Source organism: Peromyscus eremicus, chromosome 10 (assembly GCF_949786415.1).
Source record: "Peromyscus eremicus chromosome 10, PerEre_H2_v1, whole genome shotgun sequence".
NCBI classification, from domain to species: domain Eukaryota; kingdom Metazoa; phylum Chordata; class Mammalia; order Rodentia; family Cricetidae; genus Peromyscus; species Peromyscus eremicus.
The window spans coordinates 31099590-31119048 of record NC_081426.1 but is presented as its reverse complement, the minus strand read 5'-3'; the positions used below and the strand labels follow the sequence as shown (position 1 = coordinate 31119048).

At 50.4% G+C, this 19459-nt stretch overlaps 2 long non-coding RNA genes across 2 annotated transcripts; one reads left to right on the top strand and one right to left on the bottom strand.

Moving 5' to 3' along the window:
- Positions 1 to 9246: 9246 nt before the first annotated feature.
- Positions 9247 to 10218, bottom strand: LOC131920553 (uncharacterized). The gene is made up of 2 exons (XR_009381700.1): positions 10155 to 10218; positions 9247 to 9372 (listed from the first exon to the last, which is right to left on the bottom strand). It is a non-coding gene; the product is annotated as an uncharacterized LOC131920553 (long non-coding RNA).
- Positions 10219 to 10307: 89 nt separating this feature from the next.
- Positions 10308 to 11081, top strand: LOC131920979 (uncharacterized). The gene is made up of 2 exons (XR_009381817.1): positions 10308 to 10441; positions 10794 to 11081. It is a non-coding gene; the product is annotated as an uncharacterized LOC131920979 (long non-coding RNA).
- Positions 11082 to 19459: the final 8378 nt, after the last annotated feature.

The window sequence follows — 19459 nt, the reverse complement described above, 5'->3', positions numbered from 1 at the left end:
GGGACAACCTTATCCTTCTTCGAGACTAAGCTAAAGTTGCCCTGTTTCCTGCTTGATGGGCAGCTGAAGGCCTCTCTGCCGTCTTGCCCTGCTGGGTCTCCCTATTCATATTTTCTGTCTTCTCTCTAGACTTCAAGTGTGCCCAATCTGAGGTCCAAGGGCTGTTTGCCTCCCAGGAGAGCTACCAACACAGCCCAACATATCAACATCAATCATCACATCACAACATCAAGTCACACTATCAAAAGGTTGGACACCCCTGCAAACAGTAGGGCCTCCAAAGAAGGACCTACCTAGGTCATACCACTCCCTAGGGTCCAGCACAGTGCCAGGCTCAGAGAAAGTCCCGGTCAAGACTGGCTAGTTAGAGGAATGAACTAGCCACCTGATTAGAAGTCAGTTTCTAAGTCCACCAAGCATCAAATCAAAGGCCAGCTGCTTAGTTGAGACCAGAGACACAGGCAGGGGAGGAGCTGAGTCACCGACCAGCAGGAATTCTTGCCTGTTGTGGATTTGTAACCATCTAATCAGGTCAGAGGCAGGGCAGATTCCTGGAGCTCACACCAGTCCTGGGCCATGGGTGTGGGCTGAGCAACCACGTCAAGGTGGTGCGCAGGACCTCAGAATGTCTGCGCCTGCTGCTCCCTGAACCTGGAATTCGGCCAGCCCGCACGCAAGGAGCCTGCCTCAACAGAAGCCTCCTCCTCTAGGGTGGACAGCCTCACTTACCTTCTCCACTACTCTCTCTCTTCTCTGTCCAGTTCCTGCCCTGACTTTCTCCATGGATGTGGTAATTCTACCTATTCCCAATACAAAGGACTTGGGCTAGACTAGGCCTGTCCTGGCTTGCCCATTCTCTGTCCCTGGTATTGAGTAAAAGTGGCTCATGGTACCCATTTAGTGACCATTTCTTGTGGAGTAAACAATGAACCTACTACCCCCATAAGCTCATTCTTAGGCTGGGTGAGTCAGAACCCTATGCACCAAATGTTTAGCCAGGAAGATTGGGTTTGCGGCTTTGTTGTTCGGTTTAGTGTTGGCGATCAAACTCGGGTCTTCTGCATGTCAGGAAAGTGCTCCTCCACTGAGCTGTACCCCAGAGAACTTCTGGGCACAGAGATGGCTCTGAAGCCTCAAGCCTGCCATCAGTTATGGGGGGTGGGATAGAGCAAGAAGTAAGTATTGAGTGATCAGCTGGGGCAGAGAAGGGAGCGTGGGAGTGCCTGACCCCTGAACAGAGTGGCCAGGTGGGGCTTCCCAGGGAGGAATCCACACTGGATCCCCAGGAACTGACTCTGTAAGTAGGCACATTGAACAGGCAGTATGTGTGACAAACTGGAGGGGCAGAGCACGTGGAGATGGCCACAGCTGTACGGGGACCTGGTTTGTTCTGCTCAGTCAATAACCAGTGTCAGCAGTAAAGACCAGGGGCACATGCTTTACTTCACTCAAAGAGCACATTTCCCAGAGACAGGGCTAGGAAAGAGATTCCCATCCCTAGGGGTATGTAAGCCAAGCTGTGGAGAGAGATGAGGGGCTTGCCAGGAGAAAAAGCCTGCAAATCTGTTCTGACCCAGAGAATCTACAGAGGTCTGTGACTGAAAACTGCCTCACACGGGCTCGGAAGGTGTTTAGCTGGCGAGATTGGCTTGGCTTAATATTACTACAAATATGTGCAGTGGTGATCTTTACAGTGTTTTTACTGCAATAGGGAAAAGTCTCAGAAATCACTTTCAGGAAGTTATCCTATTGGTTAGCACTCCTTCACCCAGGTGACGTCAATTTCATGTCAGTAATAGAGGAAGATTAGAAACTATGGGAATGTTCATTATACAGGTGTGGTCTCTTCCCCTATAGCCTCTAAAAAATGCACCAAAACAACAACAACAACAAAAACAACTGTTTCCAGCTGAAGGAAATTTTGTCAGGTTCTCTCTTGTTTTCTGTTTTCCATTCTATCTGCAGTAAACACATAGTATTTATTATTATTATTATTATTATTATTATTATTATTATTATTATTATCTGTTATCAGCTTGATACAGTACAAATTCTTATCCTAATAGTGAAATGTTTCACTGAAGCTTGCCCAGTGATTGAGTAAAACCAAAACTTATTATAAGCCACAGTCATCGTAGGGTCCCCCCTGCTATACAGCCTCCCTGGTTCTGTGGGTTGCAGTCTGATTCTTCTTTGCTTTATATCTAGTATCCACTTAAACTCATAGCATTTTTAATGTAAGAAGTTTTAAGGACAAATGAATGCTAGACTAGGGTGATCAGGAACAAAACCCCTCATTTGCCGAGCTCCGAGAGTGATTTTAGAAGCAAAGCTGCACCATGGCAGCCCATCCGAGTAGCAGCATCTTCCAGCCTCTGGCTACGGTTGCACCACCGCAACCCCGCTTGTTTGGGAAAGAAATCATTTTCTCCAGCGCCAGCCTGACGCCATCAGCCTTGCTCTCAAAGATGGCTTCCATAGTTGGCTCAGGAGGCAGGCTCCACCCTTATCTGGGCTCCCAAGCTGTCCTCACTGTGCCCTTTGCATGCTCCACTTCTTTCTGCTGCTACTGATAGTGGATTCTCTGCTGGGAAGAATCACCTTCAAATTTGGCTTCCAAAACAAGCAATCCCTTCAAGGTTGGGGGAAGGGACAGAGGAGCAACCTGTTTACAATTGCTCAAGGCTGTGAAGTGGTGCTTTCCTGTCCTTCTTTTGGACAAGCATGGAGCCTGAGCCTTCAGGCTGGGCTGGTATCAAAGCTACCTGCCATCATGATCATTCACTTCCCACGGCAGTAGAGGGCTTCCTGGTTACTACTGGAGATGTGCAAGGCCAGGTGGGCTGTCCCTTGACATGACTCATAGTGGAAATTAGAGCCCACCTGGGGTGGGTGGACACTATGGTCTTCATCATCCGGGTGGAGAGCAGTGTTATGCAGGGGTCTCCAAGTGGCTACTGCAAACAGATTATGTTAATCTGATCCTGCATCCCCAGCTCTCACTCTCACCCATTCAGTGAGAAATGTACAGGGTTTTGCAGAGACCCTAAGATTAGCTGGAGGAGAAAGAGTGCTCTTTAGTATGGGGCAGGCAAGGTATTTGCTGGAGGAAGAAGGGTATCCCAGGTTCTCCAGTGAGCATGATCTACGAATCTCAGTGGAGTGTATCTGTGGATGGATGGATAGATGGATGGATGGATAGATGGATGGATGGATGGATGGATGGATGGATGGATAGATGGATGGATGGATAGATGGATGGATGGATGGATGATGGATGGATGGATGGATGGATGGATAGATGGATGGGTTTGTGGATGGAAAGATAGAAGCTCAGATGCATTGGGGAAAGCACAGGCTTCAGAGCATCCCAGAAGAACAGCCCGCCTGTTTCCAGTCTTGGCAGATGGAGAAAAAGCAGGTGACAGGAGCCCCCAAGTCACTGTCCTGTGTAACAGTTTTGTGTCATTGAGTGTCACTCAGGCATTGCACTGGTGCACACATATCCACTGGGCACACTCACACTCACACCCAGCTGCCATCTGGCTAAGGTGTAGACTCTGAGGCTCTGGTCTTGAAGTGAGTCACAGTGCCCTGAGCATGACAGGCACAAGCTGGACTTTTCTTTTTCTTTCTTTTTTGCACAAGACTGTTTTCCAAAGCTCATGCCTCTGGAGTCCTGTTTCACAGATACATACAAACAACACCATCCACATGTAGGAAGCTGCAAGTTTCAAGGATCAAGAAGACCAGACTCCAGGGAAAGGGCTCGATTCTAACTCAGGGCCTGATTCTAACCCAGGGCCTGATTCTAATCCAGGGCCTGATCCTACCCCAGGGCCTGATCCTACCCCAGGGCCTGATTCTAACCCAAGGCCTGATTCTAACCCAGGGCCTGATCCTACCCCAGGGCCTGATTCTAACCCAGGTCCTGATCCTAGCTCAGGGTCTGATCCTAACCCAAGGCCTGATTCTAACTCAGGGCCTGATTCTAACCCAGGGCCTGATTCTAATCCAGGGTCTGATCCTAACCCAGGGCCTGATCCTACCCCAGGGCCTGATTCTAACCCAAGGCCTGATTCTAACCCAAGTCCTGATCCTAGCTCAGGGTCTGATCCTAACCCAAGGCCTGGTTCTAGCCCAGGGCCTGGTCCTAACCCAGGGCCTGATCCTAACCCAGGGCCTGATTCTAACCCAAGGCTTGATCCTAACTCAGGATCTGATCCTAACCCAAGGCCTGATTCTAATCCAGGGCCTGATCCTAACCCAGGGCCTGGTTCCAGCCCAGGGCCTGGTTCTAACCTAAGGCCTGGTTCTAGCCCAGTGCCTGGTTCTAACCTAAGGCCTGGTTCTAGCCCAGAGCCTGATTCTTACCCAGTGCCTGGTTCTAACCTAAGGCCTGTTCTAACCTAAGGCCTGTTCTAGCCCTAGTCCTGCTTCTTTCCTGTCATGTGTTCTTGCCAGTGGCAGCAAAGTTGGGGACACAGCCCCTCACTGTCATCCTCGGCATCCTGAAGAGCTCTCACAAAGCCAGGGTCCTTGTCTTCAACACAGAAAAGAGTTTCAGGACAAGCTGCTCTGAGTGAGACCTCAAGTTCAGTACAAAGAGAAAGGAAGACACCCAGGGACAGAGCGAGCATCTGAGCCTGCAAGTGTGGCCTGCTCAGAGAAGGGCCTGCGGGTATTAAATATATATATCTTTTTTTTTCCTTTTAAAACATTTTTATTTACTCTTTCACAATTTCATACATACAAATACACACACACTAAAATAAGTGATAGATGATAGATAGATAGGTAGAGAGAAAGGAGAGAGAGAGAGAGAGAGAGAGAGAGAGAGAGAGAGAGAGAGAGAGAGAAAGAGAGAGATGTTTTAAGTGGTTTAAATTGGCGTTAGAAAGGTGGCTTGGCAGTTATGGCATTGGCTGGTCTTGCAGAGGCCCACAGGTTGCTCACAACTACCTGTAACTCCAGCTTCAGGGGATCTGACATCCCCTTCTGACCTCCTTGGGCATCCACATGAATGTAGATATACATACGTGCTCTGGTCCTCAGGCTGTACAGCTGATTTTGTTGTTGTTGTTGTGTGGTTTTGTTTGTTTGGTTTTCATTTGTTTGTTTGTTTGTTGGTTGGTTTTTCCAGACAAGGTATCTCTGTACAGCCTTGGCTGTCCTAGAACTCACTCTGTAGACCAGGCTAGCCTCAAACTCATGGAGATCCACCTACCTCTGCCTCCTGAGTGCTGGGATTAAAGGCATATGCCACCATCGCCAGGCAAATTTTTTTTATTTATTTACTTATTTATCTATTTAATATGTATCAGTGCTTTTCCTGGATGTATATTTGTGGCCCGTGTGCATGCCTGGTACCTGAGGAGGCCAGAAGAGAGCATCAGATCCCCTGGGACTGGAGATATAGACAGTTCTGGGCTGCCCTGATAGTCCTGGGAATTGAACCCGGGTCCTCTGGAAGAGTTGTTGGTGCTCTTAACTGCTGAGCCATCTCTCTGGCCCCAACAGCACGTGCTTTATCCACTCAACCGTCTCCCCAGTCTTCATCCTCTCAGTTATCGGGAAGACACATTTGTAGACACCCTTCACAACGCAATGTGTAACCTGCCAAAGGCATTTCACAGCACCGGGAACACGGCAAGAGCCCATTCAACCACAGGGCTCCAACCCGCTCCCTTAAGAATGCTTCACTACATGTCAGTTAGCAGGAGTGGCCCCAGAGTAATGCAGGGGATGTGAAAGATGAAAGTGGAAACCCTGGGAGACGAAATGATTCATACGCTACATTCAATCTCTATTAAAGTGGAGCAGCAAAGTGTCTCCAAATGATCCAACAGCAGGGAAAACTTATCCTGGGGTTTTTAAAGAAAGATACTATGAAAGTGGGTCTGTACATCACCATAACATCGTGCAGGATACAATTATAAACAAAGACTGGGCAGAAATGCACCAACGTTGACAGAGGCTCCTTCAGCTGTGATACAATGAGTCATTTTCCCTTTTTCTCCTTTATTTGTTTATTTTTCCTTACATCTTTGCTGCAGTGAGGTTGTGCAACTCTTTTATAGAAAAACTTTTATTTATTCTTGGATAATTCCATACGTGTAAATAATATATATTGATCAGTTCATCCCCAGTCCTCTCTGATACCTGCACATCCCCCTTCCTACTTCATGTGCCCCACCTCTCTCTCTCTCTCTCTCTCTCTCTCTCTCTCTCTCTCTCTCTCTCTCTCTCTGCTTTTTGTTTTTTAATTTTGGCGGCTCACTAGGTCCAATGAGTGCTTCTGCTGGGATGTTTACTGATGTTGGCTTAATCTTGAGTAGATCTCATGCAGGTGACCACAGATGCTGTGAGCTCGTGAGCACAGAGGCCATGTCACGTTTAGATGGCAGCATTTCGCAGCTCTCCTCTCCATCCTCTGGCTCTTACCTTCTTCTGACCCCCTCTTCCATGATGTTCCCTGAGCCTTGGAGTGTTGAATGTAGATGGCAGGACAGCTTTTGTAAGGGGAGAGCAGTTTCTTGACATAAAAATGAGAGCTCATCAAAATGTAGCTACATATGAAAAGAGGGTGCTCTCTCTCTCTCTCTCTCTCTCTCTCTCTCTCTCTCTCTCTCTCTCTCTCTCTCGACCGTTTGTCTATGTAGCCCTGATTATCCTAGAACTCATTATATAGATGAAGCTAGCCTGAAATTCATATAGCTCCACCTGCCTCTGCTCCAGAGTGCTGGGATTAAAGGTGTGAGCAATCACACCTGGCTTTCTATTTTTGAAATTTTGGTTTGCATTGAATACATTCTATGTGCTTGAAAATTTTAAGCACTATTCATTCTTAGAAGGCACAGGAGCACTGTACCATTAAGGGTCATGGAGTGTTTTGATACGGGTATACTGTGCATTGTCAGATGGGACCTCTGCATCTCCTCAAACGTTTCTCTCTCTTAACTGTCAAAGCTTTTCTTTTCTTCCAGAGTTTTCGAGTACACAGTGCGTGATTGTATCTGTAAAAGCTGTACTGCACAGGAACACTCCAGAACATCTCTTTCCTGCCGGTAACTGACAACCCGTTAAGTTGAGCACTCTCTCTGTCATCTTCCCACTGCCCCAGGGGCAGGCTCCATTTCCAGAGGCAGGTGACATCAGTGAGCCACCTCCGTGGTGCTGTGGGCCTCATTCACCAGAGCTCAGGCTCTCTGGCTGGTGCCTCCCCCCTTATCTCTCCCTGTGCGGAGCCACCTCAGAGGATGAGGAGCTGAAGGAAGATGGGCAGAAAGAGTGCTGGTTGGGCTCCTGAAAACACCTTGCTGGAAATGCCAGTGCAACTGGAAGGCGTTTGCCCCCACCCTTCACCACCTTCACAGCTGAGCAAGCTCATCAGTCTCATGACCATACTGAAGGAAGGGGGCTCAGGCAGAATACCTGGGGCAGAATAGCCTGTCTGAGCTGTCACTTTCTATGAAGAGCCCTGGCCTTTCCAGTCTTCCCTGAACTCTGAGGAAGCCCCCAGGCACCGGGAGGCCTGAGGAGGGGTTCAATTCTGTCGGCTCTGAAGGTCCTCTCCAGAGTGGGTGGCAGGCATCTTGGCATCTCTCCTGGAGCTGCCCTGTGAGGCACCTTACTTTCTGCCCTCCTCCCCAGGTTAGCAGGGAATCAATGGTCAGTTTGCAACATAAGCTAAGACTGAGCATCATATCAGGAACAATGGGGACCCACAGCATAGCACAGGGGCTGAGGCACCCGTGGACCCAGAAGCCCTGCATGAGAAGCCCCCCTGGGAGGTTTGGCTTTCCTCAGAAAAGGGACATGGGTGACTGACTGTGAAGGGAATGCTACCTGCTGGTGTCTGGATGATGGAATGAGCAGAAGGTGGGAGAGATCAGCTCTGGCACTCAGGCTGTGTGATCACCTCAAGGAGAATCTGCCATGCTGAAGATCTAGAAGGTGCCACGCTTGTACTTCATACCTGGGCTGATAACACCCTGAGGGACCAGAGTGCCTGGGCACAGCTTACTCTGTGTGTGTGTTGGCTCTGTGCTTGCTTCCCCAGCCAATCAGGTCCTTGTCATGCTCACCTGTGTGTGCATAGCTGAGCTGAGGTGCTCCGTCCCCCACATTAGTGTACCCTGTGGTGTGTGCAGGGTGCTCAATATCATGTCAGCAGTACTGTGTGTTCATGAAGGTGTACATGAGTGGGGAGGCGTGCTGTGGGGCAGAGCTGTGTGTGTTTACCTGTGAGAGAGAGGGGATGTACGGGTGGGCTTCCAGTGGGACAGTGAGGGGTTTCCAGCTGCCTGCCTTCTCTCCACCTCCCACCACTTGTCCAGGCATCTGGACACAGACCCGGAGCCTCTGGTGTTCAGGCCAAGCTGCTTTGTAAAGGGGCTTCATCCAGGCTCACTCCTCTCTGGAACCTGCTCTCCAGCCCCTTCTCCTAAGTTTCTCATCTGTGTCTCTGCCCCTGCTTTTCTGTCCCTCACCGCCTCCACCTCTTCCCTCATTCACCTCCCTTTCAGGAAGTGCTCCCTGTCAGGCCTTCCTGGCAGACACAGCCTCTCTGTCCTCACCCCTGCTGAAGGAGGGAGGGTTCTGGGAAGCTTCTCCCTTGTCTGTGACAGTGACGTAGCACCCTGTCACTTCCTTTTACAGGGCTTTAATGAGTCCATTCAGGCAGATGGAATTGCAGCAGGGTGTGGGGACAGACACAATAATTAGAGAGGGTGCCAGTAGCCAGCATGGCTGGCACCAAGGTGCTGGGGCGCAAATGAAAAGGCAGCCTTGTCATAAGCCCTGAGGTGTGCCACTTCTGGGTCCCAGGGTAGTGCCTGAGCAGATGTGGTCTCAGTGTTGACTAAGGCTGCCACGCTCAGGCTCCTTGGAGCCAAGGTCATACGCACAGCAAGTCTTTGTGAGGATGGCCCTGCCCTCAGGCTATTCAGGCTGGGGAGAGGCAGGTACCTTGAGCCACCAGAAGCCAAGGGGGCTGTCCACCAGTGGGATATCAAATTTCCCCGTACTCTTCCTTACTCTTAAGAATCTGGACTATAAACCTGGCAGTGGTGGCGCACACCTTTAATCCCAGCACTCGGGAGGCAGAGCCAGGTGGATCTCTGTGAGTTCGAGGCCCACCTGGGCTACAGAGTGAGTTCCAGGAAAGGCGCAAAACTACACAGAGAAACCCTGTCTTGAAAAACCAAAAAAAAAAAAAAAAAAAAAAAAAGAATCTGGAGTATGTCATTTGCCACAGTCACGCTTTTCCACTGAGAACAATCTGGAGCCTGGCAGGATAATGTGGGTCTCTCCATCTTGTCTCATGCATTCACTCATTCATAGGCACCATGATACTTGTTATGCTGGACCCTGGAGACAGGGGGAGGGGGAGAGAATGAGCATGTAGGCAGTAGTGCAAGGCGCAGAAGCAAGCCAGAAGCTGCTTCCTTAGGATGATAGCTCTGTCTGAACCCCTGGTCCTGAGCCCTGACCCTCATGTTTGCCTTTCTGCCCATCTTGGGGGCACTCACTCAATGTGTTTGTCACCATCCTCCACTGGCATGTGTCTCCCAAGGCCACAACATCCATCATGGACAGCAAGATACCTCAAATAGTGGGGCTGCAGCCAAGGCAAGGTGGCCTTAGGAGACCAGGGGTGGCCTGGCCTTGATCTCTGAGGATGCTGCTTATGGCTGCCCAGAAAACCTCATGTGGTCCTAACCTCCTTTGGGATGCCCGTTTCCCCAGGTCTGGCTACCTTAGGCCTCAAAGAATCCCCAGCTCAAAAAGTTTACAGGTGGGAGCGGGTGGTGGTGGTGCATGCCTTTAATCCCAGCACTGGGGAGGCAGAGCCAGGCGGATTTCTGTGAGTTCAAGGCCAGCCTGGTCTACAGAGTGAGATCCAAGACAGGCACCAAAACTACACAGAGAAACCCTGTCTCAAAACAACAACAACAACAACAAAACCCCCTAAAAACAAACAAACAAACAATTTACAGGTGGGGAAACTGAGGTTCAACAAAGGGTTTTCCGCAGATTCCCAGCTGCTAGAATCAGAACCGAGAATTCAAATCTCTGGCCCCTCCTCCTGAATGGAATAGTCACCCTCCATCGGCCCTGATAATAGATTAGTAATAGGGATGACAGCAGACCTTCTCAGCCTGAGCTGGTGCTGGTGAAATGCACGTTCTCCATCCAGCTTCCAGGGACTCAGTGGGGCAGGAGTTCCTACCACTTGGGAAACGGAACCTCAGAGCCAGTCTACTTCACAATGAGGGAATGAGGCTGGGCCTGCTTTTTTTTTGTGTGTGCTTTGTCAGGGCAGCTGAGCAGGGATGGGGCTGCCACCCACCAGAGATGCTGTAGTTCTGGGAATGGCCTACAAACATGTTGGGTGGCCTGGTCCTCAGGACAGAGTGACAGCTCCAGGAGGGACATGGTGAGCCTGCTCCCACCACCCTGCTGGAGCCACCAAGGAGGTCTCTAGTGTCATCCTGCCAGGGTCCACCCTCTCTGACCCGTTTTCCTAGCAGCTGTGGCTGGGGGCGCGGTCAGCTCAGCCCTGGGTGTCCTGCCAAGTGAGGTGGGGTCAGATGCAGCAGCCTCTGGCCTACCTTCTCCCTGCCTTTGCTCCTGCTGGTGCTCCACCGCGAGGAGACTTTCTCTCATCCGCTTGTCACCCACTGCTCTGTAACTAGCCCTGCAGCTCCCCAGCCAGGCAGTCCCCCACTGGGCCGCCTTGTATTTCCACGGAAGGCTTAATTGTCCCTTTCCCTTCTCTGACAATCCAGCTACCCAGAGAGCCTCAGTCCTGTCCAGGAGTTCAGCTTCTACCTTTTGCGCAGTAAGGGGGTGTCCTGAGTGACTGCCCTCTGAGCCAAGCAATGGCCATTTTTAGGGAGTTCAGCTGCACCTACCACACCACCAAAGATCATCTCAGCTTTTTGACACGTCCACCCCAACATGGAGGGGCAGAGCAAGGCTGAAGTTCTCACCTGAGTATCCAGCTGCTTGCTTCCTCTCACTGGGCATTGTGGCCTTGGGGCAGGGGGGAGTACATAAAGGCCAGGGTGACTAGAGTGAGGCCTTCATTTACAGGGCTGTGCAGAAGCACTCATCTCATTTGAATAACACTTTTCAGGTGCAGCAGGTTGGGGGAGGAGTGCCCACACCCTAGAGTAACCCCACCCAGGCTCAGTAAGGAAGCCCAATACATCCATTACTTCCCTAGGGTGAACTTCGGCAGAATTGTGCCTTAGTTTTTTTGTTGGGACCTAGGGAGGAAGGGTAGATGTGATTTTATGCTTCCCCTGGGGAAGAAATTTAAGCAACAGGGGGTCACTTTCAGTAAGGGAGGCGGTAACAGGGGCACTGTAACTCAGGATGTTTGAAAAACAGAGGGAATGGGTCCAATCAGGGTGTCCCCCAGCCGCTCCTAAACTAAGGAGGGTAACCAACTACCCTCAGCCACCCCCAGAAGCCACAGCCTCCGCCAAGATGGGCTATTGGCAGCTGGTTCTCTCCAGCGGCTCAGCGGAGACCCAAGAAACCCTGGTTTTATTTTGCCAGCAGGTATCGGGTGGGTTGTGGAGGGGTATGGCTCACTTTCTCCTCTTGGTAGTCATGCCAGGAAGGAGGAAATGGGCACAGAAGGGTCAGGAAACGTGCCCAAGATCACACTGAGAGTGCACGGCAGACCCAGGTTAGAACACTGGCCATCTGGTGCCGTAGTCGACTCACAGTGCACAGATGGCCCCTTCACAAGGAGCCCTCTGCATGTCCTTGAGGATCGGCTCCCACTGGGAAGCAGAAGCAGAGCGTGGAGGGTTAGCATGGAGGATGACTGTGCAGGTCAGGCCTCCCGTGGGCTGCATGCCCTTAGACAAGCCGCTTGACCTCTCTGAGCCTCAGAGGTCTCCATTTTAGCGTAGGAATAGCAGCAGCAACCATCCCCTGAGTATTTTCTAGTGCTGTATGCCAGGCCCCTTTTAACTGAGGAAAGCAGACAAGATGAGGGAAGTTGGCAGTTCTGTCTCATGGGGGGGGGGTGAGGACCACCCCCCAAAAAAGGCCCAGAAGCACCTTCCACACTGTAGCCAGGGCCAACACCCTGTGCCTGCTGCTGTCTCCTGGGACTGTTCGTCCCCCTGGGCACGGCTGATTGTGCCCAAAGGTTGGTGACAGAGCTCTGGGTAGAAGGTGGAGCATAAGCAAAGAGTTGGGGGAGCAGGTGGACGGCACCAGAAGAGCTGTGGGGTCCAGGCTGGGATGCCCTTGCACAGCGGCCTGCTGGAGGCCTGAGGTTGGAAGCCCTGATGTGATTCCATCTGTAGACTCTGTGCTAACCCTCCGTCAGGCATGGTTTACTCTCTCCTTGTGGCTCAGAGGGTTGCTGGGGTAGGCTGGGGAGGGGAGGCACACGGCTGTGCCAGAGAGATCCTAAGGACTATCTCATCAGACTGTTTTCAGTGTGAGCCTCTGGGTTCCTGACTTGCATAGCGTTCGGGTTCACCTGCCAGCCCGGCCCAAGGTAAAGGGTGTAAGCTAGGAAGTTAGACTTCCTGTATTAATGTATAGAAGGTTCTTGTTCACCTTAGGAGTGAAAGTAGAGGTAAGGTATGATGGTACATGCCTCTAAATCCAGCACTGGAGGGGCAGAGGCAGGAGGATTGCAGCAAATTTGAGGCCTGCAAGCGCTACACAGTGAGACCCTGTCTCAACAAAACAAAACAAAACAAAACAAAACAAAAAGAACAAGCAGAGAAGAATAAAAGTGAAAAAGCCAAAACTATACCAAATTTATCCTGTAGTCTTTCTGTCAGCCGAAGGAGCCCTGTCTGCCTGGTGGTGGATGGCCCTCTGGGTGGTTTTGCCACATGAATTGGTTAAAATCTAGCTTTTCATGGAATTCACTGGCAGTATTTCTCACTTCACTTCTGACTCTGGAGTTATGTTTTCTGTGTCCAATGGTCATTGTGAAAACGAGCCAATGACTGAAAGGTGAAGAAGAGAAAGCACCAGGGAAAAGAAAGTGAAAGTTTTCACTGTACCCAGCCCAGGGTGAAGTCTGCACACATCCAGACATGGGCGTGGACCAGGGGCGTGTGTGACATGAGTCAGGCCCAGGCTGGCCGGGCTTCAAGTCCTCCTCAATAGATAACTCCTCAGCTGACCCTGTTTCCTGTCTGGAACTGATCTCGTGAGGCCTACTCCAGCTACTGGAGGGACTAGAAATGGACAAAGAGAACCGTGAGTGAAGGTAGATAAAACATTAAGACCAGTATGCAGTAAGTGCTCAATAAACACTACCTTGTGCAGTCAACACCTCATGGACACAAGGATGAGAATCACACATTAGATAAAGATTTTATATTGTAAGCCTCAGGTGGCCGATGTGGAGAGACTTTTTAAAAAAATATTTATTTATTTTTATTTTATGTGCATTGGTGTTTTGCCTGCATTTATGTCTGTGTGAGGGTGCCAGATCCTTTGGAACTGGAGTTACAGACAGTTGTGAGCTGCCATGTGGGTGCTGGGAATCGAACCGGGGTCCTCTGGAAGAGCAGCCAGTGCTCTTAACTGCTGAGCCATCTCTCCAGTCCCCAGGGCAGTGAGAAAGGTCAGTGTACTGTTCCCCATAACAGCAGAGGATGAAAAGGGCAGAGGGCCCCCACTGAGTGGGATCTCAGGCAGTCATGGAAAGAAGTATTGGGCAGAGGCGCCTGCTACAAAGCCTGTTGACCTTCAGAACAGGTTCAATAAGAAATGCCAGCCACCAGAGGCCGAACGCTGCGTCATGTCACTCCTTCAGGAACTCACTAGGGATGGGGCTGCTCAGCAGTGAGTAGGGATGGACAGAGGGGAGGATCAGGGGTGGCCCTGTGGTAGGCATGGAGTTCTAGCTGGGGTGGGGGCTTAGCTGTAGAGTGCTTGCCAGGCATGTCTGGGTTCCATCCCCAGCACTTGGAAAATAAAAATAAATAAATAGGTGTGAGGTCTCCTTTGGAGAGAGGGACACTTTTTAGAAGTACATAAAGGTGACAATTACACAATGTTGTAGGTGGATAAATGTCACAGAACTGACACTTTAGATAGCTAAATATCTGTGGTGTGGATTTTTACCTCAGTTTAAACAACAACAAATGAGTCTCAATACATAGCCCAGGCTACTATTGAACTCACAGTGATCCTCCTGCCTCCACCTCTTGAGTGCTGGGATTACACACGTGCCCTAGCATGCCCCAATTAATTTCAATCTACAAAAAAAGAAAAGAAAGGTCAGAGTGTGGCTCATCATGGTGCCACAGCTTCCAGGCTGAGTCATCAAGTTAAAGATCACCAGGTCAAAGGTGCCTACATGGCCACCCATATCACTACCTGTGTGGGCAGGGGTTGATATCACAGTTCAGGGTCGCTGCCAGAGAGTCCCAAGGGCAGAGGCTGGGTGATTCTTTGGCCTGTGATTTCCACATCACCTCCTGCTTGCAGAGTTATGGTTAATCCTGCCTGAACACCTCCAGAAACCAGGACTCGGCAGTCCTTCAGGCCCCTGAGTCCTGTGGGGGCCATCACAACACAGAATAGCATCCAAAGCGAGCTTTGCTCCTCTGAGCCCCGGTTTCCACAACCAAAAACACATGTAACAATCAGAGAAAGGTTTAGAAGGATAGAAACTCCAAGTGTGTGGTGTAGAGCTGGGCATGCTGGGAAAAGGCACCAGGGACTATTGCTCTCACCTCCTCTCATGCTTGGCAGTTCCCAGATACCTTCAGGGGTCACCTGGGTTAGAGATATGTCTGAGGCCGTATCTCAGGGAATGAGCACAGAGTGTAACCACTCAGCAGGCAGCCGCTGTTATCACTTATTCCAACCCTTTTTTTTTTAATTTTTATTTACTTTTTGGTTTTTCGAGACAGGGTTTCTCTATGTAGCTCCAGCTCTCCTGGAACTCATAGACCAGGCTAGACTCAAACCCACAGAGATCCACCTGCCTCTGCCTCTTGAGTGCTGGGGTTAAAGGTGTGCACCACCACCGCCCAGGTAAAATGTGTAGCAGAGGCTGGCCTCAAACTCATGATCCTTTTGCCTCTGCTTTTTTCAGCAAATCCTACTGGCATATGCCACCACAACCGGCTATTCCAACTCTTGCTTGCCCACATGCGCTTCCATACTCTCAGATACTTCCAGAAGCTCACACTGAGAGGTTGTGAAAAACAACCAAGTCCTCCTGGGAAAGAGGGTTTTCACTGGAAACTGGAGTTTTCTAAAGTATTTCCACCATGCTCTTATAACAAAATCTTAATTTAAAGTCAATTAATCTCTGAAACAAAAAAAAATCCTGAGTTCTTCTGAGTTCCCAATAGAATAGAAAAGGACTATGAGTCTTAATCTCCCCTCGGCCGTGAACCGGCCTCACCCCGACCCCCCACCACACAGGTACCTGCTTAAGGGCTCACACTTCCTGCCCACTTCTCTCATAAAACTCAGAACTAGGAGAGCTGCAGGGAAGGGCCTGTCTGAGTCACCCCAGATCTCCCCTGACCGAAGGAATGAGGCTCGGAGAGGTTTAGTTAGCTAGCTTGCCTGAGATCACAGAGTAGGTAGTTGGGCTAGTCTCTGGGCTCCAATCAGACCACACCCCGGACTTCCTTAGGACTGCCCTCCCACTCTCCAAAACTGTCTCCAAAAGGCCTACCTGGATACTGTCCAGATGGCCTTCAGTCATTGTACAGATGCTGTGTCACTTAGGAATGGGGAGGAAAGGTCCTTCTGGCCCTGAGTGGCAGCTGGAAATGCCAGCTGGGTGTGTAAAATTCTAGGCAATGTCCTAAGCAGAGCCAACCAGAAAAACCACAAAAGACATGTGGTTTGCCCTCCCATGTCTCCTTATCTGTCACTTCAAAACTAAGATCTCAGTCTCTCAAACCCAGGTACAAATTCTCCTGATGGTAGCAGGGTCCTCCAGGCAAAATGCCTCTGCCCCAGAGGCCCTGTGAGGCAGTTCTACAAACTAACCCCACAGACGAGAAAACTGAGGGTCAGAGACAGGGAACACCTTACCTTAGACCTCAGGACTATCAGCATCAGAACAGGGTCTCAAGTCAGCCCCTCAGAGCCTGAAGCCTGTGTGTACAGTGGCATGGCTTGAGTCTGCCAGCCTGGCTTTCTTTCCAATGACTCCGAACTCCCAGGACCTCGTGAGGATGAAGTATCTAAGTGTACAGAAATACTTCAAGCCTGTGCCCTGCATCAATAGACACTCCAAATCATGACATTTGTGGCTGACGATTCTCTCCCAGAGATGGATAGGATGTCCCTCTTTGGTAGCCTTACCAACACGATGTCACCTCCTCTCTGGAGTCTTCAGTACCCCCTCCAAACACACAAACTAGACAGCAAGAATTGGGAAGAGGCTCCAATCTTACCTGGGTTGGAGTGTGGCCTTTGTGAACAGACCCCAGGAGTAGCACCCAGTCTGTAACCTGTAGCCTGCTGGAAAATCTGAGGTCAGCTGATGGTCACTCAGAACCACAGAAACCTGGCCTGTCTGGAGCAGGCTGACCTCAGCCTCCCAGCTGCACTTAGCTGGTGGTTTTCTGTGAACATTTTGCCAGCAGCAAACCTCACCCATGCCCTAAAATGAGTAAGTTCAAATTTTGCTCCTAAAATGATGAAGGGACTTGGGGAGAAAGGCTCTTGATTTTCTTTGAAAAGAATGTCTTTAGAGTCCTGATGTCCTAACAACTTTGGCTCACACAGGCCCCCAAGCTTTTGAGGGGTGGAGAGCCCTCATAATTTATACCTGTCTGTTAGACCACTGGACCAGCATTCTACCTGCTTCCCCCACTTCCTCCTCTCCCTCCAAAGCCTGACTTCAAGTTTCTCTGCTTAATATCACCAGGGATACCACACAGCCTGATATTAAGCAGAGAAACTTGAACCTAGGACCTGGTGGTATCTGGCCCCGACTGGGCCTCCAGCCTTATTTCTTCTCAGCTTCACTCCAGCCTCATACCACACACTGGTAGGCTCCTGTTCTGGAGGTGAGGGACCCCAAGGACCCACTCTGCATCTGCCCATCCTCGGGGGGAATGTTAGAATGAAATGAATCTAGAATGTTGGCCCAGCAGAGGTATCCTGTGTGTGACCAGTGTTTATCTTCTATCCTCCTGCCCCCAACCATAGTTCCCACCCTTTTAGCCCCTGCTCTGAACCATCATGAGCTGAGTTTGCAGAATGGAAAGACAGCTGACCCCAGGGCAGGGTCCTGGGAGCAGATCAGGCCAGGCCTGCAGCAGCGTAGCTCATAATGTACGTGAGTGACCCCAGATGAGTCCTTCCTGTCTCCAGACTCCAATGTGCCATTTGCAAAATGAGGAGCCAGGATTAGTGATGGTTTGTGCCCCGTGTTCCTGGGTAGGTTCTCCTCCCATGTCCCTTCCCACAGAGCACCAGCTCCGTGTTCCTATCCAGCAGTCTGTGTTTGGGCTGTGTACCCCACATTCAACCCCTTCTCCCATTTTTATCACCCTGAACATCCCTCAGAACAGAGAACCTGGTCACCTCCAGGATGCAGCTCTAAAGGGATATTGTTGTTAGCTTCTGAGGGGAGGTGACTCCTGGCAGGCTGAGGACAAAAACAACTCTGTTCTCATACCTGGTGGCTGCTCATGTCACACCTTGGAGAGGAACAAGAGGCTCACATGGACCCTCTTTTCTCCCAGGAATGTGCTGGGTCCAGAGGCTGTGTGGGAGCGAAGCCTGGCATCCGTGAGGAGGAATGCAGGAGCAGCCCCAGTCACGCTCAGACATCAGTTTGCAGAGGTAGAACAGGGGGTCCAGAATAGCTCAGAGGCCAAATGAGGGAGCACGCCCTCAGGATTAGGCAAGGTTCGGCATCTGGAGGGTGGTGCTTTAGAAGGCATGTGGACACAGGGCCCCCAACCACCAGCCCAGCCCTGGGACTTTTGCTTATGTGGGTTCTCTCTTACATTTCTATGAAAACGTAGTTTTTGTTATATCAGATTATCCATGTGGACTCAGCAGTGTCTGGCTCCGAGGCAGCCCTCACTGAACTACAGATACTCACTGCACAGATGAATGTGTGCTGTGGTCATTTTATTTCTGTGGCACGAGGAATTGAACCTGGAGCCTTGTGCATGGTAGGTAAGCACTCTTACCTACCTGTGGTGGTTTTGAATCATGTCCCTGCTGTCCTTGGTGCACCTCGCGTTGAGTTGAGTGTGGAACCCCTGCCTTTGGTGGTGGTGACTTGCAATGGCAATACCAGAAGACAGAGGGGACCTGTCCTGTGAGCCCTGGACTAACTGCACAGTTTCCTGATTCAGGCTGACTGTTGTCACCCCCAAACTCACACAGTCTCCTTGCTCTGGAGGGGACATAGCAGGTGTGTGTGGGAGTGGGCCCCGAGATGCATAAGACATGGTGTTCACTCATGGCTTTAGCACTTTTGATAAAGGAGATCCCAGGCCTGAGGATGTAGCTCAGTCGGCAGAGTGCTTGCCTAGCATGCACAAAGTCCTGAGGTCTAGCCTCAGCACTGTATAAAACTGAGTATGGGGCTGACAAGATGGCTCAGCAGGTAAAGGTGCTTGCCTCAAAGCCTGACAGCCTAAGTTGGATCTCTGGAGCCCACGTGGTGGAAGAAAAGAGTTGAATTCTTCAAGTTTTCCTCTGACCTTCATATGCTCATGTTCTCTCCATCTCTCTCTCTCTCTCTCTCTCTCTCTCTCTCTCTCTCTCTCTCTCTCACATACACACACACACACACACACACACACACACACAATTAATTAATTAAAAATAAATAAAAACAAAAACTAGGTGTGGTGTTTAAACATGCCTCTTTAATCCCAGCACTAGGGAGACAGAGGCAGGAGGTGTTCAAGGTCACCCTCTACTATATAGAGAATTTGAAACCAGCCTGGGATATATGATATCCTGTCTTCAAATAAATAAATAAGATCCCAGAGAGCCACAGACTCCTTCCAACCACATAGAGACACAAGGAGGAAGTGCCCTCTGCACCAGAAAACAGGACTTTGCCGATGATGGGGCTGCCGGCACCTTGATCTTGAACTTTCAGTGGTCGTTTCTGTGAGGAGTGGATGGCTAACTGGTGCAGAGCTGCAGAGTCTATAAACCAAGCTTCAGCAGATACTTTCCTAGGGACACTCCTGTGAAGAGCTCAAGGGCTCACACAGAGAAGATTTGAGTCAGCCGATCGATCTCCACCAACCCACCCTTGGGCTCTGACCTCCACTAGCTGTCCGCTCCACCCGACTTCCCCTTTCCTTCCCCACTTGCATGCCCTCACCACTAGCCCACAGCCCCTGGTTCAACACATGCGCCAAGCATGGGCGAGTGATGGGCAAGCTCTCCTGGGAACATAGTGTGCGCCCAGCTCACCTAGCATTGCCTCAAACTGTCTGCCCGA